The following is a 27720-nucleotide window of genomic DNA, read 5'->3' as shown; positions in this document are numbered from 1 at the left end:
GCATGAATCAAGTGAAAATATATTATTGGTATTAATTCTGTACTCACAGGGAGATGGACTAGATGACCTACGGGTATATCTACACTGGAGCTGGAAGTGTCATATCCAACGCAGGCAGATGTACCTATGCTAGCTCTGACTGAGCTAACATGCTAAAAATAACACAGTACTGGCGTTGCTCAGGTGACAGGACAGGCTATCTGCCCAAGTACAATTCTGCCTTAAAACCTAGGCATCTAGTCAGGGCAATTAACCCATCCTGCCAACACCACACTGCTCAGTGGGGTTCCAATCCAGAGATATATTCTGGCATGCAGCTAATTTCAAATATGTGAGTAGTAAACCTCAATAGGGCTTGGGGAAAGGGTTGTGCTGCACGCTGGGCTGTCCCTGGCCCGGCCTCTTCTGCCCAAAGCTCCACCCCTTTCAGGAGTGTGGAGCTGGGCTTCCCCCACACCTTGCCCAGTGGCTCACGGAAGCTGTTGGCTTCCCTGCTTACAGCTTTCACAAGTTCTGAGTCATGACTGATTTCTTCAGATCTCCTTCCAAACAATTTCCTCCTAAGTTTTGGAGGAGTGTGGTGCGTCCAGTCACATTCTATCCCCAATCTTCTGCCTCCATGTACAGCACTTGCTGCAGGCTCTTTTAAAGGTTATGATCTGTTCCATAGCTCTGGGTCTTGACTCTGAGTCAGCAGTGAAAGTAACATAAAATTTCATAGAGGTGCTGTCCTATTGCAAGCTGGGTCCCTGCCAGATCCTTAAATAGCTCCCTGCTGGCTTTTGCTGCAGCTCAGCCAGCTCTTGCTGGAGCTTGGCTCACCTGCTTCCTTTCACCTCTGCTCTGAGAACAGAATTCAGGGCTGCATATGTATAGAAGTCCTTTCACAGGACAGGGAATTGATAACACTGCAGAGGCTACGTACATTTGTACCAGCGGATCTGGACAAAGTGGAGGGGGGATTCAAGGAAGAGCAACAAAGATGGCTGACAGCTTGTGAGGCCAAAGTGGTAACAAAAGATAAAAAAACGAAACTCATTCAGCTTGAACTGTCTGCTGTGCAGGATGGGATAACTGCCATCAAATATCTGAAGAGAGCAAATGCCAAAAAGCGAGAGCAACTGCTTAGAATAATCTGGGGGAAGGGACATAATGAGGAAGAATGGAATGAAATGAAGGGAAGGATAATTCCATCTGAATACCTGACATGGCCCCTGACAGTGACATCTGTTAGACTCTTCCAAGACTAATGGTGGGTGCCCTGCTGTCAGTCATTTACCACCAGACTGGACAAAGCTAGGAACAATTCCATGCTGGCAGGCAGCTGGCAACGGTCTGATTCTAGCAATACCAAGGTTTCTCTCCGACTGACAACCTGGAAGTATGTTGCAGTGCAAGTGCTGTGAGCATTACTTGCGGCTCTGATGAACTGCTCTCCGCAGCTCGATCTATCTCACTAGCTCATGAGCTGCTGAGTAATTATGACGGCAGACTCAAATATAACTGATTAGCACATAAGCCAAGAGCACCTTGGGAGGGACTTACTCAACCCTCCTTGCATTTCTTGACTTGCGTTTCCTGGTGTGGAACAGCCACACGAGCCACCACTGGGACAGAGAATTAAACAGAGGAATTAAGGAAGAGCTTACTGTGCCTGGTCATGTTTGCATCACTAGTTGGATGGGACTCCAGAAGGAAAACTCCCTCCCCCCTTGGCTAGTTCCCATAGCGATTGACCTCTGAGCTACTGGTTTAAATGATCATTAAGCATAAAACAAAGACAACCACCAAAAGAAAAAACAAACCCAACATTGCTTGGCTAGCAGGAAAAAAAGAGACGGTATTCATGCGACCCTGATGCTTCATTATATCTGCAAATATATTCTAATAATAGCCTTCTCCCAACCGCGAGGAACAAAATATACAGTTCAGGGCACGAGAGAATGCACTCAGATGAGTTTGGAACACTGCGTTGATCACCTTACACCTTGGCTTCAAAGCAAACAGGCAGAACAAGAACCATGAACTGAATCCCAAATGCCACTGTGCCGACAAGCTCAGCAGTGGGTGGAAGTCTCAGTCAAGCTTCACTGGCAACAGGCAGCTGCTGCCAAGTTGCCCAACACTGAAATGAAAGCGGGAAAGACTGGATGAGAGATTTTATTCCTCCCTTTAAAGTACTGCATGGCATGGCAAGAATGAGCAGTCAGGTTACTGCCTGTGGGGAGTGGGTCTGTGCCATTATCCTTTTAAATAAAAGGTTGTTGATTTTAGTGATATTTTGCCAAGATGCAGTGGCCGAGTGGCTCTCCATCTTGACAGAGCAATGTGCCCCTTTCAGGAGTCTGATTTGTCTTGTGTGCCTCAAATTTTGTCTCACTTAAGAACGACTTGCTTACAAAATAAGACTTACAAAAATATAACAATGTCACAACATACTGCTACTGAAAAATTGTTTTCTTTTCCATGTTAGCACATAATTATAAAATAAAGTAATTGGAATATAGATATTGTAATTCATTTCATAGTGTCGTAGATAGAGCAGTATAAACAAGTCATTGTCTGTATGAAATGTTAGTGTGTACTGACTTTGCTAGTGCTTTTCATGTGGCCTTTTATAAAGCTAGGGAAATATCTAGATGAATTGGTGTACTGACTGGAAGACATCTCACTATCCCTAGAGGTACACATATCCCTGATTGAGAACCACTGCAGTAGCCCAATTGACAGTTACCAGCGTTTACAGAGCACAGAGTCCTTGAACTAGGGTGGGTGTAGAGAATAAAATAATATTTAATTTTCCCATCATTCTCTTCACTCAGAAATCTCAAAGGGCATGTCTACACTAGGAAATTATTTTGAAATAACTTATTTCAAAATCATAACACCTGAAATATTTTCAAAATAGCTTGTCCACACTATACAGAAGCCTCAAAATTAGTCTGAGACAAACTCTGTTAATGTGAACATGCTGCCTTGAGTGAGAGCCCCAGGAAGTATTGGGGAGTAATTAGTTTGAATTATTATGGGAGTAGTTATTTTGAAATAGTGGCAGCAGAGCATCCACACTACCGCTATTTCAAAATAACTATTTCGGAATTAGCGTTATTCCTTCTGGAAAGCAGGAGTTATTTCGAAATAACCAGCCTGTTATTTCAGGACTAGGACAGGAAAGTAAGTATCATTATCCCCATTTTGCAGATGGGAAGAAAGGCACATAGTGACTGGGTGAAGGTCACAGAGCAGGGCAATAGCAGAGCAAGAAATACAACCTGATTTACCTGATTCCCAATCCAGTACTTCTTTATCAGCTAGTCCATACTTCTGAGCACATATGTAGGCATATAAATACTACTAGATGGGGTCCAGATTCACTCCTGGCCAAACGAGACTCCCCTGGTAACGGATAATCTCCTATGCCAATGGGCAAGGTTACTGTGGTGTATAGTGATCACAACCTCTCTTTCACATCCCAGCATGACCTCCTGTTGTGATACATTCCCAAGGTAGTATCTGCTATTAAGGCTACTGGGAAATGCAGATTATAACTTACTGCTACCCCACTCTCAAGGTGAGGCCAGAAGTGGCTGTACTGTCCAGTGCCTCTGAATGGACTATTTCAAGGGTGTGACATAAATTGCATTGCTATTCACCAGCTTGTGTGAATCTCAAACCATGTGGTAAAAATATCACATTGCTATTAATTGACAGACTACAACTTTCCACACTGAGTTGAGACAGTGGTACAGGCACAAGGCACATAGCATGGAAGGAGAGTCCGGAGAATATAACTACCCACTTTATCAGCTGAGAACACCTTCAGAGCCTTCCTGATATTAGTTTTCAGACCTAATCACACTGTGCATGTTCTCCAGTCAACGCCAGCTCCTCTGCCCCCAGCCCGGCAGGGAACCCGACCCTGGCAGGGCTGCCGCCAAACTGGTAGGGCTCCCAGCCCCACTGCTGTTGCCCCAGCCAGCCACCAGCCCCACTGCCACCATCCTGGCAGGGCTCTAAGTCCTGGCAGCGCTTGCCAATTTGGCAGTGCTCCCAGCCAGGCTTCTGGCCCTGTTGCCATCAGACCAGCAGGGCTTCTAGTTCCAGCAGGGCTCCCAGTCACCAGCCTCCTGCAGCTGGACTCCTGGTTGCTGGGGCTCTCTGGTCCAGGAGCATCCATGTTCCGACAGGACCAGAGAGTGCCAGTTTAGAGAGGTTCAACCTGTACCTTAATTTCTCTGTGCTTCCATTCCACATCTTTCGAATAAGGATAACAATATTTCCACGAACCCTTCTGAGCAGGGACTTGTTTTTACACTGCCTCTCTCACTAGCACTCTGGTCTCAGTTACAGGCTCTCCAATCTACCATAACTCTGCCACCATTGGTGATGAGGAAAATGTTAGCCCGACTTTTAAATTTCCTGCATGGTGTTGGTTCTGGCATTTTTAATTTTTTCTAAGTTTTTTTTTCTTCAATTTTTTCTCATTTTTAAAAATAATTAATCTTTGTGCCCTGGTATTATTTTTAATCCATGAGAACAGACAAGGAAGGGAATGTGGAGTTACCTTCCTGTGCGGTATTTGGACAATGTCACCCTAATCGGATAGGGTTAATGTACATTGAAATGCTCCTTTCACCAGCGATGTGGTTGTCCTATTCATACTGATGTGTCAGAAAAGATAACACAAAGCGGGAAGCATCTGCATCTCAGGAGTTGGTGAGCTACTGTCAGATACAATTTGTAACTGTTTTCTCATGTCATAAAATAGAGGATGGACTATAAAGGGAAAAGAACACTATTCAGATAAACAGCAATGACTAACTATCACTGTGTAAGTTGTAGAAATATCAGATCTAATCTTGCATAATGGGGGAACAAAAATCTGTCCTGGGAAATACATATCTGAGGGTCTGAAAGGCACCAGTAGCTTGAGAGTGAAGATTTTTCACTAGTTAGCATGAATACGTATTCATGAAAATGTCATACCTTGGGATTTGTAATGTTATACATAGCATCCTAATTGCAAGTAACAATCTCTCTGAAAGAAGATTCTATAGTCGAGTTAAGTGACTCTAAATACATCCCTCCTCTAGCCCACAAGAAAGCAAACAAGAAAGAGATAGAAGGAGGTAGGAAACACTAAGATCTCTAATTGCCCCCTTTACCTTTTTAGTTACCCAGCCAAGCTAATGATGGTCTGTTTACCTCCAGGATATGAGTTAGCTGCCAAGTAAACATTCATTACCTTTGATATGTCAGTTCGTTTGGAGCTTCTACTGTCCTACTCTTTCATCACTTTCAGATGCTCATTCTAAACAGTTTGGAAATATGATAAAGCCTCCAGGAAATTGAAACAGCCAGAGAGAGGATGTGTGTGACAGTGTGTATGCAGAGGGTACAATGCAACCTGCTATGAAAGGCACAAAGATTGCTCATTGGTCAGCATACTCTTAGGATATACATGGTGCTGGGTCAATGCACTTGACTCTGCAAACTAAACAGCCTGCCGAGAGGATTAAAAATATGTGCCTAAGAGGCGAGTATTTGCATAACTGCATACGGTATTTCATTTCCCAGTTTTACAGGGGTTTTTTTATTGCACACTGACAGAATTCTGTAGTAGTATCTCCTCCTCCCATTGCTGTTTTGTTTTCTAAGAAATTCTGGAGCTGTCAGCAAAATTACTCTAAGAATATGTAAATTGCCCCATGGTAATTATTGTCCTATTGTTCTTCTGCTCATCTGAGGTGTTTCCAACACACAACTAACACAATGCACGATGAAACTGGAAACATACACGGGACACTACATTTCTGCTTTCAAATATATAATCAAGTCTGTCAGCCTAAAGTAGAATAGTGATAGAAATGTAGCCGTGTTAGTCTGGGGTAGTTGAAGCAAAATGCAGGACAATGTAGCACTTTAAAGACTAACAAGATGGTTTATTAGATGATGAGCTTTCGTGGGCCAGACCCACTTCCTCAGATCAAATAGTGGAAGAAAGTAGTCACAACCATATATACCAAAGGATACAATTTAAAAAAATGAACAAATATGAAAAGGACAAATCACATTGCAGAACAGAAGGGGGATGCGGGGGGGTGGGAAGGGGGAGGAAGGAAGGTAAGTGTCTGTGAATTGCTGATATTAAAGGTAGGGAGAGTGGGATGTTTGTGAGTTAATGGTATTACAGGTGATAATTGGGGAAACTGTCTTGGTAATGGGTGAGAAAGTTCAAATTCTTGTTAAGTCCTTGTTGGCAAGTGTCGAATTTTAACATGAATGACAGTTCAGAGGATTCCCTTTCAAGTGCAGATGTAAAAGGTCTTTGTAGCAGAATGCAGGTGGCTAAGTCATTTAGAGAGTGTCCTTTCTGGTTAAAGTGGCAAGAAACTGTTTTCTCTTTGTGATCTTGTCTGATATCTGTTTTGTGGGCATTAATCCTTTGGCGAAGTGTCTGAGATGTTTGTCCAATGTACATAGCAGACGGACACTTTCGGCACATGATAGCATAGATTATATTTCTGGATGCGCAGGAATATGTGTTCTTGATCTTATAACTCACTTGGTTAGGTCCAATAATGGTATCAGCAGAATGAATATGTGGACAAAGCTGGCAACGGGGTATACAGAGGCATACCTGGGTTGTCGACAACTCCCTTTGATGTCGGCAGGGGAGCGTCCAGACTATCGCGCTGAGCCGACAAACAGCTAATCAGCTGTTTGTCGGCTCAACGCGGCAGCCACGTAAATGTAAATGAAGCGGCGATTATTTAAATCGCCGCTTCATTTTACTCTGTCGGGTAGCCTAATCTACATGCCTCTGTCGCCAGAGGCATGTAGTCTAGACGTACCCTCAGGCAAGGCAACTCAACATGCAGCCTGCAGCCCATTTGTTTGCAGCCCGCGGTGCAGTTTGGGTACATGCAGGGCTCAACACACAGCCTGCAGGTGGGAGACAAAACAAAAAAGTAGTCAATATAATGGTCTTCTGTTGATGTACATTTTAGTAGTTAAATTCCTGGTCTGTCATTGCTCATTAAAAGTGCTTCCATAGGAGTGGAAATTGGATAAATATTGCATTTTATTAATATCAGCAGAACTGACTTAAATGGGGCCTGTGTGTTGTGTAGTCTTGCCTTAATCTTTGTATTCATTCCTGTCCTTTGAAAGAAGCTATTTGCATATATTTGCATATCTATTTGCATGTATATGCAACCACACTTAAGTTGCAGCCCTCAGCATGTGCTGTGAGTATCATTGTGGCCCCTGGGGCTTCCATAGTTGAGTAGCCCTAATTTAAGGGGTATTGGTACAGCTTGGGCAAATCCTCAAAAGGTATTGCACACTTGTCTGCAGTTTATGCCAATGTCTCCAGACCTCTTTGATTTGGAAATTGGACAGGATCAGGCTAGGACACAAGATTTTGTGTCCAGTGGCCAGTAGCTAATTCTGGCTCTGACACAGACTCCCTGTGGGTACGTCTACACTACAATGTTAATTCGAACTAACTGAGTTCGAATTAGTTAATTCGAACTAAGCTAATTCGAACTAACGGATCTAGACTAAAAAACTAGTTCGAATTAGCGTTTTGCTAATTCGAACTAGCATGTCCACACAGAGGGTATGTCTACACTACCCTCCTAGTTCGAACTAGGAGGGTAATGTAGGCATACCGCACTTGCAAATGAAGCCCGGGATTTGAATTTCCCGGGCTTCATTTGCATAAGCGGGGAGCCGCCATTTTTAAAACCCCGCTGGTTCGAACCCCGTGCAGCGCGGCTACACGGGGCTCGAACTAGGTAGTTCGGACTAGGCTTCCAATTCCAAACTACCGGTACACCCGCTGCACAGGGTTCGAACCAGCGGGGTTTTAAAAATGGCGGCTCCCCGCTTATGCAAATGAAGTTCGAACTAGGAGGGTGGTGTAGACATACCCAGAGTGGACCCTGAACCAGGCTTAAGGATGGCCGGAAGCAGTGCCGGCAGGGCATCAGAGGAGGACTTAGAGCGTGGAGCTGCTGTCTCAGGCTAGCCGAGGGCTGCGCTTAAAGGGTCCCGACCCCCACCCCGGACAGACAGTTCTCAGGGGTGCCCCGCTTACAAAGCAGTCCTGGCTTGGAGTGCCCGGACTACCCACACTGGGCACATCACAGCACTCGGCCATCAGACCGGCTGCACTTGCCGCAGGCTGCCATCTGGGAAGAGGGAGCAATTGGGGGGCTGCAGGAGAGGTTCCACCCCCAGAAGCCCGCAGAGCCAGCCCAGTCCTTCCCATCGGGGGCTCGTACCCCATTCCTCCCTCACCTCCTTCCACTTACCCTTCCCTAGCCCCCCTTCCTGATGTACAAAATAAAGATAACGTTTCTTCCAACATTGACTCTGTCTTTATTGAACAAAACTGGGGGAGACTGGGAAAAGGAGGTGGGAGAGGGGAAAAGAGAGGCTGGGAGAGGGGAGGGCAACTACAATGATCAGGGGTTGGGAACAGGTCCCATATGAAGAGAGGCTAAAGAGACTGGGACTTCTCAGCTTAGAAAAGAGGAGACGGAGGGGGGATATGATAGAGGTCTCTAAAAGCATGAGTGGGGTGGAGAGGGTGCATACAGAAAAGTTCTTCATTAGTTCCCATAAAGAACGACTAGAGGACACCAAAGGAAAGGAATGGGTAGCAGGCTTCAAACTAATAACAGAAAGTTGTTCTTCACAAAGCAAATAGTCAACCTGTGGAACTCCTTGCTGCAGGAGGCTGTGAAGGCTAGAACTCGAACAGAGTTTAAAGAGAAGTGAGATCAAGTCATGGAGGTTGGGTCCATGGAGTGGTATTAGCCAGGCGGTAGGAGTGGTGTCCCTGCCCAAGGTTTGTGGAAGGCTGGAGAGGGATGGCACAAGACAAATGGCTTGGTCGCTGTCTTCAGTCCATCCCCTCCAGGGTCCCTAGGGTTGGCCGCTGTTGGCAGACAGGCTACTGGGCTAGATGGACCTTTGGTCTGACCCAGGACGGCCATTGTAAGCTCAGGGCTCAGGGTCGGGGGTCTCACTGGACCCCCTTGATTTTCATGCACACCTGCTCCTGGGTGGCCACGCTGGCAGCTCTCCTGCCCTAGCCGGCCACCTTCCTGTGCCTAGTGCGGAGGTCGTGGACGAGGTCCACGATGTCCGCACTAGCCCAGGTGGGTGCCCGCCTCTTGCGGTCACGGGCAAGCTCCCGGGAGCCGCCAACCTGGTCTCGGGAAGAGGGAGAGGGCTGGGGGGCATCGGGTGGGTGGTTCGAGCCGTGCCAGGTGCAGGGTCTGCTAGCTGGGTGCTGGCAGGCTTGCACCTGGCATGGGCACTGTAGCCAGCCCGTGCCCCTTTAAGGGGTCCGGGGCCGGGAGTGGGGCAGACGAGTTTCCCTGGTGTTGGCCAGAGTGGCCACCAGGGAAAGCTGGGGAGGGCTAGCCTCCCACTAGTTAGAATTAAGGGGCTACACACCCCTTAATTCGAACTAGTAAGTTCGAACTAGGCTTAATCCTCGTGGAATGAGGATTACCTAGTTCGAACTAAGCGCTCCGCTAGTTCGAATTAAATTCGAACTAGCGGAGCGCTAGTGTAGCGCCTATGAAAGTTAGTTCGAACTAACATCTGTTAGTTTGAACTAACTTTGTAGTGTAGACATACCCAGAGTGACCTTACCTAGGGCAAGTCACCAAAACTTCCCTGCCTTTGGGTCCCCCTCAGTAAAATGAAGATTACAATGGGATTTCCTTCCCTGACCAGTGGGGTAGACAGTGATAGGGTCAGGCAGGGGTTGAAGGAAGAGCACATGAGAGAGTGAGCATAGTGCTGCCTGTGGCCAGTTCCTAGGAAGAGAGGCTGATCTCTGTTGGGGCTCTTGCTGTGTTATAGGATCACAGCATGGTCGCAGGTTGTTCATTCAAATACAACCCAGATATGGAGTAGCCGCATGCAGGTCTGCTAAGTATCTCACTTGTTGCTAACGCACGCAGGCGGCTGCCAGTTTTGGTTGGATATATTCCTGGAGGTCTCATCACATGACAATCTTTAATTAAAGATCCATCTTTCATTCCTGGAGACTCCAGGCCAACCCTAAAGGGTTGGCAACTCGCGCCCTGGCCCTTTCCTGAATGCGCTCAGCTGAGCTCGGGGAAAACAGGAATACCGAGGCTGAAATTCATCTAGGCCACCATGAAAAATGCTGTGGCACCTAACAAACAAGCAGCCTAGCCTCTTTGCCTCCCTCTCTGGCTGCTATCCACTCCGTCTGCCGTGCCCAGCTGCATGGAGCAGCTGGGAAGGCAAGAAGCAGCGGCAACAGCTCCAGCTCTCTATCGACGTGAGTAACTCTTGAGAAACAAAGGGGAGAGTGAGATATTGGGGGGAAGGAGCTGGTGGAATGGGAGCTGCTGTGGAACTAACATAGTGTTGCCAGCTCTCTAATTGCAGAAAACTAGACCCCCCCCATTTGCTTTGACACTCCACCAAAGCCTTGCCCCTTTTCTAAGGCCCTACTCTGCCACTCCATCCCCTCCTCTCACTCACCCACACTCACTCACTCCATTTCACCAGCTTCCCAGCTAAAGGGAGCTGTGGAGCTGGCGCTCAGGATGAGGGCAGTGTGTGGAGTCCCTGTGGCAGCCCATATGCCTAGAAGCTAGTGGAAGATTCCAGCTGTTTCCTGTGAGCCAAGTGGAGCTGGGCAAGGAACCTGTGAGCCCCACGCCAACTGGCCCATTCAGCAGTGTTGTCCAGAATGACCAGAGTCTCTGTTTTTTGACCGGGTATTTCAACTGGAAACAGGACACCTGACCTGGCAATCTTATAAAAGTTGTACAAAATTTGTCAAGTTATATGCATGGTCTAGTGGACTAAATGTGAGTCCCTCTGGCACTTAGAGCCATGATTTTAAAAAAGTCTGTCAGTTTTTAATGGAGACATCTTAAATTACTGGAGGCTTTTTAAAAACAAGGCGTTGTGTAACTGATTTGGGAAACAGACACCCCCAATGAATAGACATTCAAAAATAATTGGTCACAGCGTCTTTACATCTCAGTATTCTCACCTGCAAAATAGGATTGAGAAAAAGAATGTGTTTTTTACCTAGAGGTGTTGTGAAGATTTATTACTTAAGGCATGATTTGCAGAATGCAAATCAGGCTCTCAAAGAAGTCAACTGGAGCTGCCAGTGTTCTTTTGAAAATGAGGCCATTACTGTTTGTAGAGAACTCTGAAGAGTAAAAGTGTTTATTTCTAGTATTTCCAGATTGTAGCGAACCCAGAACATGTGATCTCATACTTTTGTTCATCACAAGCCAAAAGGACAAAGTTAACCAAGCGTTTTTAGAGCTTTGGTAAAGTGTCAGAGTTTGATTTTTCTGAGTGTCAAGCAAAGCATCACAGTGGTTTTTATCCAAAGCAGTTTGCTTTTTCATCCTACCTGAAGGATGCTATTAACTAACATATGATCTTCTTAGGGGAAGATAATTTCACATTTGATGGTAGAACTCAAGATAGGGCATTTTATGAAGGCTAGAATTTAAAGCAGTAAAGTTTATTGCCTGATTTTTCTTTAATAAAGTACTAGCAAAACTAGGCAAGCTTACATTTTTACAATGTCTGGCACACATTTAAGAGATGGAAATATCACAGTAAAAAGAAATCTAAAGATCATTAAAGATGCAGTCAGATGTGACTGTGATATTTATTCATTCTCATACATCTTGGGGACTGAGCCTTTCAGTGTAACTCATTAGGTCATCACATTTGAATATAAATTATAGGATCTTTTTTTGTATTAAAATTACTTAGGTATTCCAAGACTACTGAAGACTGGGGAACTTCAGAGAGTACCTAGTAAGTTAAATGAATGGGAAGCATGAATGCAGATTAAATTCATTACTGACCAAAGCTAGGTAATGTTTATTGGAAGAAATCATTTGACGCACTTACACACATCGCAGGGTTCTAAACTGGTTGATTGCTTTTTTTTGTGTACTGAAGTGTGTTGAGCAGATGTTTTCAGTGGGTTCCCAACAATGCACCGCATCTTATTCCTGAGTTGTTACAGTGCAACAGTGGTCACCAACCAGTAGATTGGGATCTACTGGCAGATCCTGGAGCCTTTGACAGGTAATCCTGACTGGTTTGGCCAGGAGGCTGTCATGTGCCAGCACTTCATCCGCTCCTCTAAGCTCTGCCATGCTGCTCCTGCCCTCTGCCATGGTACTGCCCCCCAGTCCTGGGAGCCCCTTGCTTGCTGTGCAGGGCACGGGAAGAAGAGGAGGGGTTGCTGATGTTAGGGTGCCCCTCCCTCCATGCTGTACCCCATTTTCACAGGAGGGGGCAGGGATGAAGAGAGTTTGTTGGCTGCTTTTGGGAGTGGTGCAGGGCCAGATTAGGGGTAAGCTTGCCTTAGGCCCCTGCACTACCACCCAGAAGCCACCTGTGGTAAGCTGTGCCCAGCTGGAGTCTGCATTCCAAACCCCAACCCCAGTCCTGAACCCCTCCTGCATCCCAAACCCCTGCCCTAGCCCTGCGTCCCCCTGCACCCAAACTCACTCCCAAAGCCTGCACCCTGAACCCCCTGCTGTACCTCAACTCTCTGCCCCAGGCTCAGCTCAGAGTCCCTCCCACACTCTAAATCCTTTGACCCAAGATCAGAGTCGGTATCCCCCTCCCCCACATCCCAGCTCTCTGCCCCCAGCCTAATAAAAGTAAGTGAGGATGGGGGAAGAAGGGAGGATGGATTGAGAAGGGGCAGGAAGGAGGCAGGGCAAGGGTGTTTGGGTTTGAGGTGGATCCTGGATTGCATTTAAATTCAAAAAGTGATCTCATGTTTAAAAAGGTTGGAGACCACTGAAGTACAATGTTAAGACATATACAGAATGGAATAGAAAACAATGTGGAAATTATAATGACATTATGTAAATCAGTTGCATGTTCCCACCTAGAATTCTGGTAATCCAATCTCATAAAAGGCTATAGCAAAAGTAAAAGGGGTTCAGAGACTGACAAAAAAAATGATTGGAGAAAGGAAACTTCCATAAGAGGAAGGACTAAGAAGATCGGCACTGGTTAGAGATGAGATGGACCAGACTACAAAATATATACACTGCTTAGATGCCATGGTGATGGGCACTATTGAAAACCTCTTGACAGGGAGGAAGACAGACAGTGCCAGTTTTCCAACTACTAGAATGTAGATCAATTTCACATTTTAAATTGAAAGAGAAAACATGACAATAGGGAACACGTTCTAAAATATTTTCTCTATGTAACTATCTCTTGTTACTTTCTCTAACACGACTTCACAGATTTTTCCATGGGAGAGAACAGGCAAATTAGCTGCATACCATTTCCATTACTCAAAAAACATCTAAATTTTTCAGTTGTGCAGTGCTTGCTCTCCTTTGTATTTCTAAGGCTCCCATTATTGTGGCACATAAGTGCTATGCAGATAATTGACATATGACCTGAGGGTGGGTGGGTTGATTGTGTGTGTGTGTGAGTGAGAGAGAGAGAAACTTTTAAACTGAGTCAATCAGAACAGATATTCTGAATATTCTAAACTATAAAAAAATCATCACAAACCTTAATGCAGGATGAAGAAATTGCAAGTCATCAAGTGAGCAAGAGAGCTTGAAAAATATACTTGTGCACCTGCCCATGGAAAGCAGAAAGATTTCCTAGGGAAGGAATGGAAAAGACTCCATGTAGTCTACTCGGGATCTTGCTATGCACATCTAATTCACATGGGAAGTGTGTGTTGATATTACGGAGACGGATGCAATATAAAACCCAGAGATAGATAAAGAGTGAAACTATTTAATAACTGGACACTGTGACTGGCAGGAAAAGAACTTCTGCTTTTAGTTAGGATGGGCCCTGGTTCTAGTTTGTATTCTTAGTATGCATCAGTCGGAATTATATTAGGGATGGGCACAAGCCGCAACACTGTGATCCAAAAACGAATTTTGAATCGCCAAAGTGCATTGTTGTTGGCTTCATTCATCAGATATCAAAATGACATCTGCAAAAATTGGATCTGAGTTTGTTTTTGAACAACCCTCAAGTTTATGGGTGTTTGGAGCCAGGATTTCAGTTTCCATAGGTCTATATGTATGAGAAGTACCACAGTGCGCTCTTGATCAAATCCATGTCCACTGCTGTCAGTGCACTTTAGTACTGGTCCCAGATTGGAAGCACTTTATAATGAGAATCAAAATGGTCCTGGGTGTATGTAGAGGAACTAATTCTGTGCTAAAGAAAAGTGTAATGCCTAATGAAATATCACTGTTATGAATATTGCTGCAGTCGATTCAGGGAAATTGTCCCTCAAGTCAAATGATCCAACTACAGAATTTAGGACATGTTTTTACAGAACTTTTGGAGAGCTTTTGATAGTTCAGGTCCCAGTGGGGATGGACTCCTCACTCTAAATCCATCACATATTCAGCAAGAGAGAAAAGAGAGATTTATATCGTGTCTGAGTTTAAGTGAGATCTCCTCTGCTTGACTTGGAACAGTCTAAATATGCCTAACAATAAAAGTATTCACTTGGGGGAACACAAAGGCATGCATACCTGAAAAAGTAATCCTATTCACACCTAATGCATTAGATAAATAACTCACAAGTACCAAGTTCTTTGGTGAGCTCGCATTGAAAAGATGCAGCAGCTACACATGCTTCCCACTCAAAAAAGTTTTAATTAATTTCTTTCAGGCATTTGCTTTTTGTAAAATTGGAATAATTAGAGAAAGGACTGGGTGTGAATGGTTTTGACAGTGGTGAGATGGGACCTGTCTGTGTCTGTGAGAGAGAAGTATTATACTGATCTACTTGGAATGTCTAAGACAGAAACCAAGGATCGGTAAAATAAATTTCTTCAAGGCCATTTACCTGTAGCAAAATTCTTCAAAATTAACTTCCTACAAATTGATCGGTGCATCTTAGGATCTGAAAAAGATTTGGTCATAGATTTCCTGAAAAATATCATAGACCAAATAGTTAATCTTATCAGATATACAAGAATATCATGGGACCTATTAGGAGAGCACAACAACAGAGATGAAAGAGTGAAATGACATAATTAACTCAAGATAAAGCAGCAAACATGAGAAAAATTTGTTAGAAGTTTGTGCTCTGCCCAGATTATTAATAAGGATTTGCAATAAGTCAACAGGCCTATATTTTTCATTTTCTGACTTCATATAGTTCTTCATATAGTTCATCTGTAACCATATCATTTTATTTTCTTTGCTCAGTTTTTTAAAATAAAATGATTGTTTCCCATGCCTTGAACTGTCTGGGCTTTGTTAAATGGCTTGAAAGACTGCATAGTTTCATTGATGCTTTTCATTCTGTATACTTTTCTGAATGCTAACTTCCTACCTTAGTCATTCTTAGTATAGCCCAACAGATATCCTTAAACCTTCTGTGCAAATATGCACCAGAGAAACTATTATTCACAACCACATCAGTTTCCTATTCTTTAAAACCACACCACTGAGAGCTCTTCCATATAAGCAGTTTTCAAATCAGTGCATTATTGATAGATGAATCAGGATGACTGAAAACCAAAGATTGGGCATTCTGTTGCCTTCTCTTTTTTCTAACTGTGCCCCTGTCTATCGCTCAGCAAGACTTTCCTAGCTTCAGCATTGAGTTATTTCAGTTGTGTTTCTGTGGTCATCTCCACTCCAGGTCATCAAAAGGGACAGAACTGAGGACCTTCTGTGTCTTCTAGGTAAGAGCTGCTCTGTTAGCTCAGATAATAGAGACCTGTGCTTTGGATGGTGAAGACTCTTTTCTTCTAAGCATGAGGAACAGCCCACACAAACAAAGCATGTTACATTTCTTTCTTCCTGCCTTTGATTTTACCATAATTTGTGGTATTTAAGCATCAAACTACTTAGACACAGCAGTGAATTAAGGATGTAAGAGTGTAACTTTATGGTTACTCTCTTTGCTGGCGTGTGTAAGCACCCGGATGCTAGCCCTGCTCGGGGGTGGGGGAGCTGAGTGCTACCCCACACTATGGGCTCTGCAGTAATAAAGCTTATCCTGCAGAACCTGCAATACGGGGTGGCAGCCAGCTCCCTGGAAGCAGGGCTGGCAGCAGGAGCGGGTGTGCGCCGAGAGCCTCCCAACCCTATTCCCAGGGAGGTGGCTGTGCTGTGGGCTCTGTGGTATAAGATTTACACTGCAGAGCCTGTAGCGTGTGCTATTATGTAACTAGCAGGATTTTTAATGGTTACTTTTTTAACTGTTTTTGCTTACATCCTATCACAGGGCGGCCTCACCACCACGGCGCCTCCTGCTGGTAGCACTGGGAATTAACTGTTGGGATTAGTCCTGCTTTGGGCAGGGGGCTGGACTTGATGACCTCCTGAGGTCTCTATGATTATATCTAAGGTATGTGAGGCATGACATTCATACACCCCAGCTCTACTCGCAGATAATACATGGTGGTCAGCAATGGCTGCTACTACAGTGACATGGGAAATGGTTTTCCAGCTGGTAAAGATGGGATGGACCCAGAAATTAGGAAAGTGTTTCATAGGCTGTGTGATTTAGTCCCAACCACCCTAGCTGGTAAGGCGTTTTCAGCATGTATAAAAGAAAAGCATTATCAGCAAATGGTCCATTGTGACCGAAAACGGAATACAATAGTTTTAAAATTCTATAATGCTGATCTTGGATGAGTGTGTTTCCACACCTTTGGAACTCACCTCCTCTTCTTTGTCTGTCACAGAAGTGCAGGGCTGGCTTTAGGAAGTGTGGGCCCGATTCGCAGGGGCGGGGCCACGCATGCACCGCACACCCAGAGCAATACCGGGCATGTGCCACGCGCCTGGGAGCGGGGCCCTCTTAGGTGTGGGGCCCGATTTGGAGGACTCGGGGGAATCAGCCTAACACTGCTCCCCCAGGGACCAACTTTTCTCTCTTGCGCACAAGCAGATGGGCAGTGGGTCAATAAGGTGCAGTACGATGTGAGGGTAGGGGATTTAGAGGGAAGGTTGGGCTCAATGACTTTTCTTATACTCGGTGTGGTTGCTGGCTTATTTGATCTTGAACCTAATCAGTGAAATGTTCAAAGGTTGTTAAGGACCCATACAGCTATGGATCCATGTTCTCACCTTGCAAAGAAATAAACAACGACATTAATAAATCGGCCCCAGATCCTTACGCATGTCAAGAACCTTATTGTGGTCTCCTATCTAGGGAATAGAAGGCACCACAGCTCCAAAATGCATGTTGAATCTCTCTAGTCCAGAACTCTCTGGTCCATCAACATCCATCATCCAGAACGATTTTTGTTAGCTAGATTTGATGCTAACAAAGAGGGAGGAACTGTTTGAAAATTTGAAAGTGGAAGGCAGCTTGGGTGAAAGTGATCATGAAATCATAGAGTTCACAATTCTAAGGAAGGGTAGAAGGGAGAACAGCAAAACAGAGACAATGGATTTCAGGAAGGTGGATTTTGGTAAGCTCAGAGAGCTGATAGGTTAGGTCCCATGGAAATCAAGATTGAGGGGTAAAACAACTGAGGAGAGTTGGCAGTTTTTCAAAGAGACATTTTAAGGGCCCAAAAGGAAGCTATTCCGCTGCATTGGAAAGATAAAAAATATGGCAAAAGATCGCCTTGGCTTAACCACAAGATCTTGCATGATCTAAAAATAAAAAAGGAGTCATATAAAAAATGGAAAGTAGGACAAATTACAAAGGATGAATATAGGCAAACAACACAGGAATGCAGGGGCAAGATTAGAAAGTCAAAGGCACAAAATTAGCTCAAACTAGCTACGGGAATAAAGGGAAACAAGAAGACTTTTTATAAATACATTAGAAGCAAGAGGAAGACCAAGGACAGGTAGGCCCACTGGTCAGTGAGGAGGGAGAAACAGTAACAGGAAACTTGGAAATGACAGAGATGCTAATGACTTCTTTGTTTCGGTCTTCATGGAGAAGTTTGAAGGAATGCCTAATGTAATGAATGTTAGTGGGAAGGGGGTAGGTTTAGAAGATAAAATAAAAAAAGAACAAGTTAAAAATCACCTAAAAAAGTTAGATGCCTTCAAATCACCAGGGCCTGATGAAATGCATCCTAGAATAGATTCATAGATTCATAGACTTTAAGGTCAGAAGGGACCATTATGATCATCTAGTCTGACCCCCTGCACAGTGCAGGCCACAGAATCTCAACCACCCCTCTTAGAATAATCCTCTCACCTATATCAAAGATATTGAAGCATTCAAATACTTTGAAGGACCCAACATGCAGAGAGTCCTTCAGCTGTGATCTGTGCCCAATGCTACAGAGGAAGGCGAAAAACCTCCAGGGCCTCTGCCAATCTACCCTGGAGGAAAATTCCTTCCCGACCCCAAATATGGCGATCAGATAAATCCTGAGCATGTGGGCAAGACTCACCAGCCAGACACCCAGAAAGTTCCCTATAGCAACTCCTATCATCCCTCCATTAACCTATTTCCAACTGATAATGAATGGTCAATTAGTTACCAAGATCATGTTATTTCATCCAACCATCCCCTTATCATAGAATCATAGAACTGGAAGAGACCCCAGAAGGTCGTCAAGTCCAGCCCCCCACTCTAGGCAGGACCAATCCCATCTAAATCAACCCGGCCAGGGCTTTGTCAAGCCGAGACTTAAATACCTCTAGGGATGGAGACTCCACTACTTCCCTAGGTAACCCATTCCAATGCTTCACTACCCTTCTAGTAAAATAGTTTTTCCTAATATCCAATCTGGACCTCTCCCACCACAACTTGAGACCATTGCTCCTTGTTCTGCCATCTGTCACTACTGAGAACAACCTCTCTCCATCCTCTTTGGAACCTCCCTTCAGGAAGTTGAAGGCTGCTATCAAATCCCCCCTCACTCTTCGCTTCTGCAGACTAAACAGACCCAAGTCCCTCAGCCTCTCCTCGTAGGTCATATGCTCCAGCCCCCTAATCATTTTGGTTGCCCTCCGCTGGACCCTCTCCAATGCTTCTGCATCCTTATACGGAATACTCAAGGAGCTGATAGAGGAGGTATCTGAGCCTCTAGCTATCCTCTTTGGAAAATCATGGGAGACAGGAGAGATTCCAGAAGACTGGAAAAGGGCAAATATAGTGCCCATTTATAAAAAAGGAAATAAGAACAACCCAGGAAACTACAGACCAGTTAGTTTAACTTCTGTGTCAGGGAAGATAATGGAGCAAGTAATTAAGGAAATCATCTGTAAATACTTGGAAGGTGGCGAGGTGATAGGGAACAGCCAGCATGGAATTGTAAAGAACAAATCATGTCAAACCAATCCGATAGCTTTCTTTGATAGGATAACGAGTCTTGTAGATTAGGGAGAGGCAGTGGATGTGATATACCTAGACTTTAGTAAGGCATTTGATACGGTCTCACATGATATTCTTATCAATAAACTAGGCAAATACAACTTAGATGGGGCTACTATAAGGTGGGTGCATAACTGGCTGGATAACCGTACTCAGAGAGTAGTTATTAATGGTTCACAATCCTGCTGGAAAGGTATAACAAGTGGGGTTCCGGAGGGGTCTGTTTTGGGACCGGCTCTGTTCAATATCTTCATCAACGATTTAGATATTAGTATAGAAAGTACGCTTATTAAGTTTTCAGATGATACCAAGCTGAGAGGGGTTGTGACTGCTTTGGAGGATAGGGTCATAATTCAAAATGATCTGGACAACAATCAGTTTCACACATACAGAATGGGAAGCGACTGTCTAGGAAGGAGTATGGCAGAAAGGGATCTAGGAGTTATAGGGGACCACAAGCTGAATATGAGTCAGCAGTGTGATGCTGTGGCAAAAAAAGCAAACATAATTCTGGGATGAATTAACAGGTGTGTTGTGAGCAAGACATGGAAAGTCATTTTTCCGCTCTACTCTGCAGTGGTTAGTCCTCAGTTAGAGTATAGTGTCCAGTTCTGGGTACCGCATTTCAAGAAAGATGTTGAGAAATTGGAGAGGGTCCAGAGAAGAGCAACAAGAATGATTAAAGGTCTAAAGAACGTGACCTATGAAGGAAGGCTGAAAGAATTGGGTTTGTTTAGTTTAGAAAAGAGAAGATTGGGGGGTGAGGGGGAGGAGGACATGATAGCAGTTTTCAGGTATCTAAAAGGGTGTCATAAGGAGGAGGGAGAAAACTTGTTCATCTTGGCCTCTGAGGATAGAACAAGAAGCAATGGGCTTAAACTGCAGCAAGAGAGGTTTAGGTTGGACATTAGGAAAAAGTTCCTAACTGTCAGGGTAGTCAAACACTGGAATAAATCATCTAGGGAGGTTGTGGAATCTCCATCTCTGGAGATATTTAAGAGTAGGTTAGATAAATGTCTATCGGGGATGGTCTAGACATTATTTGGTCCTGCCATCAGGGCAGGGGACTGGACTCTCGAGGTCCCTTCCAGTCCTAGTATTCTATTATATGATTCTATGTCCACTTTTCATGGGTGTAGCCAATGCAGTCCCATAATGTTTGTTTACAGCCACCAGTCGTATTTCTCAGTGTTCTGTGCTGTTATTTAGCTCTAATTTACCACTAAATGTCCTCTGACAGCCTAGTAAGCAGGAGAAGTGTTGGTAATGCTGCTAGACAATATTGATCTCCTGTGGTCCAGAAAATTGTCATTTGGAACTGGTCAGGTCCCAACAGTGTCAGACTAGAGAGGTTTAACCTATATAACTGGAACTCTACACTACAGAAACTTTGCAACCTCCCTAAAATAACATTAGGGTAAGAAATGACAATTTGTAACCTATTTCTTGAATTAAGTGTCAGAGGGGTAGCCGTGTTAGTCTGAATCTGCAAAAGCTGCGAGGAGTCCTGTGACACCTTATAGACTAACTGAAGTGTTGGAACATAAGCTTTTGTGGGCAAAGACCCACTTCGCCAGATGCACTATTTCTTGAGTGTATTAAGTTTAGGTTGCGTAGTTTATATTATTTGCTCAGTAATCTGCTTTGCTTTGTTTGCTATCCCTTAGTCACTTACAATCTACCCTTTCCAGTTAATAAACTTGTTTTCATTTATTCTGAAACCCAATTAAAGCAGTTCATAATTGGGGTGGTAAGAGGCTATGCATACTTTCCTGCACATTGAGAGAGGGAGCGGATTTCACAGTATACCTTTGGGTCTGCACTCCATGGGAGATGGGTATCTGAGTGCTCGGGCAAGCCCCTTAAGTGGAGTCTCTCCAAAGCTGATCTAAATGTCTCTTTTTCTGTAGCTGGGTGTAGCATTTCCTGTGTGTGTGTTCTGGAAAAGACTTAAGAGCCTGGCTCAATAAGACAAGATTAAAGGGTGCCCAGCTTGGCATAACAGATTAACTTAATGGTATCCCAGTACATCAGGTGGCATCTCAAAGGGGTGGAAATGTGTTATAGGGAGCTTTACATTGAGAACTGGATGGTTGTATCTGAAACCCCCCACCCTCCAAAAACAGGCCCAAGAGGGTCTGAACTTTAGTAAATGGGGAGTTTGGATCCAGGATACCCATTTAAAGTGATTCCTCTGGATTTTTCAGTTCTGCTAATTCTTTTAGGTTTTCTTTTAACACTCTCCTAGTATGAGCATACAGGTAAAATATGCGTACACAACTACTGCTTGTACAATCTCCTGAAGACAGAATTGAACCTGGGACCTCTGGAGCTTGTATGTGCCTCTGTCACGTGAGCTAAAAACTAGCTGCCTACTATCCAAGGCTGTCGAGCAGACTCATTAGTCTCTCTGTAAGTCATCTCAGTGTCACTAAATGGGACTATACAGCAGACCCAGAAGGCATGTGTATTACACAAGTGTGTGTACATAAAATGGGCAGCTTCCATTTTGGTACCTTGAAGGTCTATTTTTTACAGTGATTTTTGAAATCTTTGGCCCAGAGGCCAAATAAGGGGCATCTATGAGTGATTGGATTCAAATTCCATCAAGAGAGTTGATAGATCTTTTATCTTGAGGGTTCTATCAATAGTGACAGCAAAGCATTTCTGGTTTCTATACCATAACAACCCTGTTAATTCACAACATCCTTGATTTTTTATTTTACTCTGAGCGGAAGGCAGATTGGACAATAAAATCCAGTCTCTGTGAGATTTAAGTTTTCCTCCTACATAGTATAAGTTGGAGCAAATGTAAATCAAAGTCAAATATATTCCTGGCCTCCTGTTTTATAAACTTCTTTTCCTCATTTGCTACAAAGTCACAACAGCTTGACATTTTGACAGCTGAATTTTTTTCCAGAAGAGAAACCACTTGACAGAAGTTCTTACTCAGACCTGTTTCTCACTGCCTTTTAACCACATGGCAGTGTTCTTTTGTTTTAAGAATGTTACTGTCATAAGATTTTCATATTTCCCAGGTACAAAGTCAATCCCAGGATTATGACGGCTGAGCCACATAACGTCTCAGCTTGCACCGTATTTAAAACATATGTCCATGTATTACACAGAGAATAAAGAATAGGGCTGTGAAGTTGTGAATTATGGAGTTCTATTTTTCATTGACAGGGTATAATGATACCATAAATCACCAGGGAAAATCTCCAACATCACCAGAACCTCAAGCTAGAATATTGATCCATAATTCACAACTGTACAGGTCTTTTATTGAATATACATAATTGATCCACATCCCCAATCCATGAAATTCCTCCCAGCTCCCTTTATTGTTATCTCTATCTCTTATTGTGACAAGTTGAACCTCTCTAGTCCAGAACTTTCAGGTCCAGAAACATCCGTCAGCCGGAATGGTTTTTGTTAGTTGGACGTCCACTTATCATGGACGTGGCCAAGTTTCCCACGGTCCCATAAAGTATATTTAGAGCCACCAGCTCTCAGTGTTCTGTGCTCTTGTTTAGTTCTAGTTTACACCTAAATGTCTTCCAGTAACCAGTGGAAGTGTTGGTAATGCTGCTAGACAATATTGATCTCCAGTAGTCCAGAAAATTTTCTCATTCTGAACCGGAGAGATCCTGTGGGTGCCAGACTAGAGAGGTTCAACCTGTATTACTGTCCTGCCCTCAGAGCCTCCTCTATTATTGTTGATGTTCTCCAACCTCCTCCCCAGATGCTCTTCTCCCAGTCGCAAGCTTTCCTTCTTCCTGTGTACAAAATAGACACAGAGAAGATGGGATGCAATGCAAAACCTAGCCATGAGAATGATAGTGTTTTCTGTTTCAGTTATACATACACACACCTCCTGGATTTATAAAAGGGACTGAGTGGAGAGAGGGTGGAGGGACTTGGTACATGTGGCTGAAGAGAGTATTCCATACAACATATGATTCTGAAAATTAATTTTAATAGAGCTGCAAGAATTAAAAGTGTGTCCCATGAACATTCACATGAACCGGATGTGAGGAGCCTTTGTGTGGGCAACTCACAAACAGAAAAGCAGGTGAGAGTAATTAAATAAATTATTCGGTTTTGAGAGAAGTCATGGAGTAGAGTTCTGTGATGTAATTTACCCTATCATAAGCTATGCGTTAATGATGCATGCGGGGTAGGGGGAGAAAATCTTGACACCCGTGGAGCTTGGTGATGAATTCTGATAAATATTCTAAGAAGTCTGGATATTTATTGCTAGCTGAACTTCTAGGAAGGGGAGAAATTGGCTGGAATACTTCTGAGAACAGACTGGCCAATGAAATGTACGGTAATTCTTGCTTGTAATTGGAAAGGCTGAGAATGTGAACTACCTTAGGGTATGTCTACACTACCCCGCTAGTTCGAACTAGCGGGGTAATGTATGCATACCAAACTTGCTAATGAAGCCCGGGATTTGAATGGAACGAGGTGTACAGATAGTTCGGAATAGCTAGCTAGTTCGAACTATCTAGCCCGTGCCGCGTGTAGCCGCGTGGCACGGGGTTCGCACTAGCCGGCTTTTAAAAATGGCGGCGCCGGCTTTATGCTAATGAAGCCCGGGAAATTCAAATCCCGGGCTTCATTAGCAAGTTCGGTATGCATACATTACCCCGCTAGTTCGAACTAGCGGGGTAGTGTAGACATACCCTTATATACTTATATATTCCCTGATGATGCCACAGTGCAACTGGTGGCTGAGCTCTGTGACTTTATCCTCACACACAACTATTTCAGATTCAGTGGCAATATATACCTCCAAACCAGTGGCATTGCTATGGACACCCGCATGGCCCCACAATATGCCAACATTTTTATGTCTGACCTGGAACAATGCTTCCTCAGCTCTCGTCCCCTAACGTCCCTTCTCTACCTATGCTACATTGATGACATCTTTATCATCTGGACCCATGGGAAGAAGACTCTGAAAGAATTCCACCACGATTTCAACAGCTTCCAACCTACCATCAACCTCAGCCTGGAGTAATCTACACAAGAAAGCCACTTCCTGGACACCACAGTGCAAACAAGTGATGGTCACATAAACACCACCCTATACCGAAAACCTACCAACCACTATGCCTACCTTCATGCCTCCAGCTTCCATCCTGGACACACCACACGATCCATTGTCTACTGCCAAGCAGTAAGGTACAACCACATCTGCTCCAACCCCTCAGACAGAGACCAACACCTACAAGATCTTTGCCAAACATTCTTGAAACTATGATACCTGCATGAAGAAGTGAGGAAACAGATTAACAGAGCCAGACATGTACCGAGAAGCCTTCTACTACAAGACAAGCCCAAGAAAGAAACCAACAGAACACCACTGGCCATCACCTACAGTCTTCAACTAAAACCTCTCCAATGCATTATGAGTGATCTACAACCCATCCTGGACAATGATCCTTCACTTTCACAGGCCTTGGGAGGCAGGCCAGTCCTCGCTCACAGGCAACCCACCAACGTGAAGCAAATTCTCACCAGCAACTATATACCGCACCACAGTAACTCTAACTTAGGAACCAATCCATGCAACAAACCTCGGTGCCAACTCTGCCTTCATATCTACACCAGCGACACCACAGGACCTAACCAGGTCAGCAACACCATCACTGGTTCATTCACCTGCACATCTATCAATATAACATACGCCATGATGTGCCAGCAATGCCCCATTGGCCAAACTGGACAGTCCCTACGTAAAAGAATAAATGGACACGAATCAGGTATTAGGAATGGCAATATACAAAAACCTGTAGGAGAACACTTCAATCTCCCTGGACACACATTAGAAGATTTAAAGGTAGCCATCCTGCAGCAAAAAAACTTCAAGACCAGACTTCAAAGAGAAACTGCTGAGTTCATCTGCAAATTTGACACCATCAGTTTAGGATTAAACAAAGACTGTGAATGGTTAGCCAACTACAAAAGCAGTTTCTCCTCTCTTGGTGTTCACACCTCCACATTAGTTGCTAGAAGTGGGCCTCACCCTCCGTGACTGAATTAACCTCGTTATCTCTAGCCTTATTCTGGCCTGCATATTTATACCTGCCTCTGGAAATGTCCACTACATGCATCTGACGAAGTGGGGTCTTTGCCCACGAAAGCTTATGCTCCAATTTGTTATTCTATAAGGTGCCACGGGACTCCTTGTTGCTATTGCAGATCCAGACTGACACCGCTCCCCCCGATACTTATATACTGTATTTTCCTTTGTTTCCATTTCAAACATAAGGTACTTATGTGACCCCCACCTCTATAGTATCTGAGCCCCTCACAACTGTTTTCTTCCTGGTCAGATAGGGAAGTGCTATTATCCCCATTTTACAGTCCAAGCTCTCACAGGCAGGCTGACACAGAGAAGAAAATTTAATCCAGTTCTCAGTTCCTGAGACAGTGTCCTAACATCCTCCCCTACCAAAACAAAATTGCAAAAAAAGTTAACTGACCAATTCTGAATCTTGCCAAGAGGTTTGGTTTGCTTCAGTTTGAGAAGAGTGGAGGGGAAAAAATCCCAAACACTTTACTTTCATAAATAGCTGCCCATCCCTAAGGGTTCTCATCTATGAATGAGGCTATTGATGCCTATCAGAAAATCACAGAAAATGTTTTTGAGAAGGAAGCTTTTCCTATTATTTTATTTGCCAAGTGCTGGACATAACATAAGTAAAAATAATCCTATGCTCAATTTGTAACTTAAAGCAAAACATTTAGCAGAAAATATGCATTTGTTTGATTCAGATGCTAAATATTTATCATTTAGATTTCATAAAAGATGATATAGATATAGGAAAACAGAATTCTTACTACTCTATATCTACTATTGCATCTCCGTAGCAAAGATAACATTTGCTGTCACAGAACAAGTTTAGTACTTTTGTCATTAGAATGTCATCTGAGTATCACTATCAAATGAATTACATCATGGCCCACTTATAATGTACTCTAATGTAGTGAAATTCTCCTTAAAGGAAACATTTGATATGATGACTGAAAGCAAATGCCTTTCGTAAGTTCCTGATACACTGACATTTTTCTCCTAACGAAGAAAACAATCAGTTCTTCGAGTTGTGAACTTTTGACAATAGCCCTGTAAAGTACACCTAATGACAACCACATTAAAGTAGATTTAAAGCAGCATTATATCCCTAATTTTATTATTTAGTAGAGCAAGTGGTACTGTACCTCTCTCTGCAAAATGTGACTCTCCGTTCCTTTAAGTGCATTTTTAAAGATCTCTTTGAGAAGCATTTCCACAAACAGAAAATCTACTGTCACCAACTACAGCTTATTCCAAAGTCTCTGCATAATTGTTTGGATATGAAACTTTAATGCATTAGCAAGAGAAATGTATCAAAAGAGGAAGCAATATCCAGACCAAATACACTGAAAGGCCCAATGATAATGATGCTGCATATGCATGTGCATAAGGTATTCACTCATTAAGTTCCTGCTACTTATCTCGGTGAGGGTCATGTGCAATGACAAATATCCAAACTTGCAGCCTGTCTCCAAACAAGGAACCTGCATACTCCACATTGCCTTGTTGTACCTTAAAAAAAATAAATCCCAGACTGGGATTTTCTGACATTTCCCTATCTAGCTATGCTAAACCAAGCACATAATGAAGTGTATAAGGTTTATAACTTTGCATATCACTTCATATTCCATTGGACTCTCTCTCTCTCTATAGAAAAAAAGCCTTTTCAAAGAGAATATTTCTTTTTATGCAGCTTTATTTTTTTTTTGTTTATTTCCCCCAACCCTCTCTCAAATCATTCAACCTCTAACTACACATCGCTTACATCGCCAGCCACTACAGTTGAGAGGAGGAGAAAGGCAAAACCTTTTCTGTCTGGAACGAGAGTTCTTGTCTAGCAAAACAATTAAATGTAAACAGTGCCACGGAGGCGGTCATTATGCAAAATGGATGGACACATTATGCTGCTCGTGGCAATAGGTTACCTTTTAAATAGTTCTTTATCAGGCAAATCACCCTTGGACGCTCCACTTCCCCTTTTCACACGGCAGCAGAGACACTCAAGGCACATTTTACATGTCAGTAATATATATTCCTTCTCTAACAGGTTTCAAGACTCTCACATCTTTCCCCTCCTTTTTAAGGCTTCCCCCCCCCCAGCTCTCCACTCAACCTGAGAAATAACCCAGCGAGCATAGTAGAGAAGAGGCAAAGTGTTTTCTTCGTGACCTCTATGCATCGGACTTCACGGGAAAAGCAACGTGGAACGCACACTCAGCTGGCGTTGAGATTCGAACCAGTTTGTCCTCAAGGCATTTCTGACACAAACCACAGT

At 43.8% G+C, this 27720-nt stretch overlaps 1 protein-coding gene across 5 annotated transcripts in view; it reads right to left on the bottom strand.

Annotated features, from left to right (window-relative positions):
• The window catches only part of LOC102449274 (calcium-activated potassium channel subunit beta-2), a 273020-nt gene that overhangs the window by 164230 nt on the left and 81070 nt on the right, over nucleotides 1-27720 (bottom strand). Inside the window, exon 1 of one of the 5 annotated variants that reach the window (XM_025179184.2) lies at nucleotides 5246-5526. The exons of the other annotated variants lie outside the window; for them this stretch is intronic. The gene's annotated coding sequence lies outside the window, so the exon portion shown is untranslated. Of the gene's footprint in view, nucleotides 1-5245; nucleotides 5527-27720 lie in introns of those variants that run through there. 5 annotated transcript variants of the gene reach the window in all.

This window comes from Pelodiscus sinensis, chromosome 10 (assembly GCF_049634645.1).
Source record: "Pelodiscus sinensis isolate JC-2024 chromosome 10, ASM4963464v1, whole genome shotgun sequence".
Classification (NCBI taxonomy): Eukaryota; Metazoa; Chordata; order Testudines; family Trionychidae; genus Pelodiscus; species Pelodiscus sinensis.
This window is presented reverse-complemented; position numbering and strand designations above follow the sequence as displayed.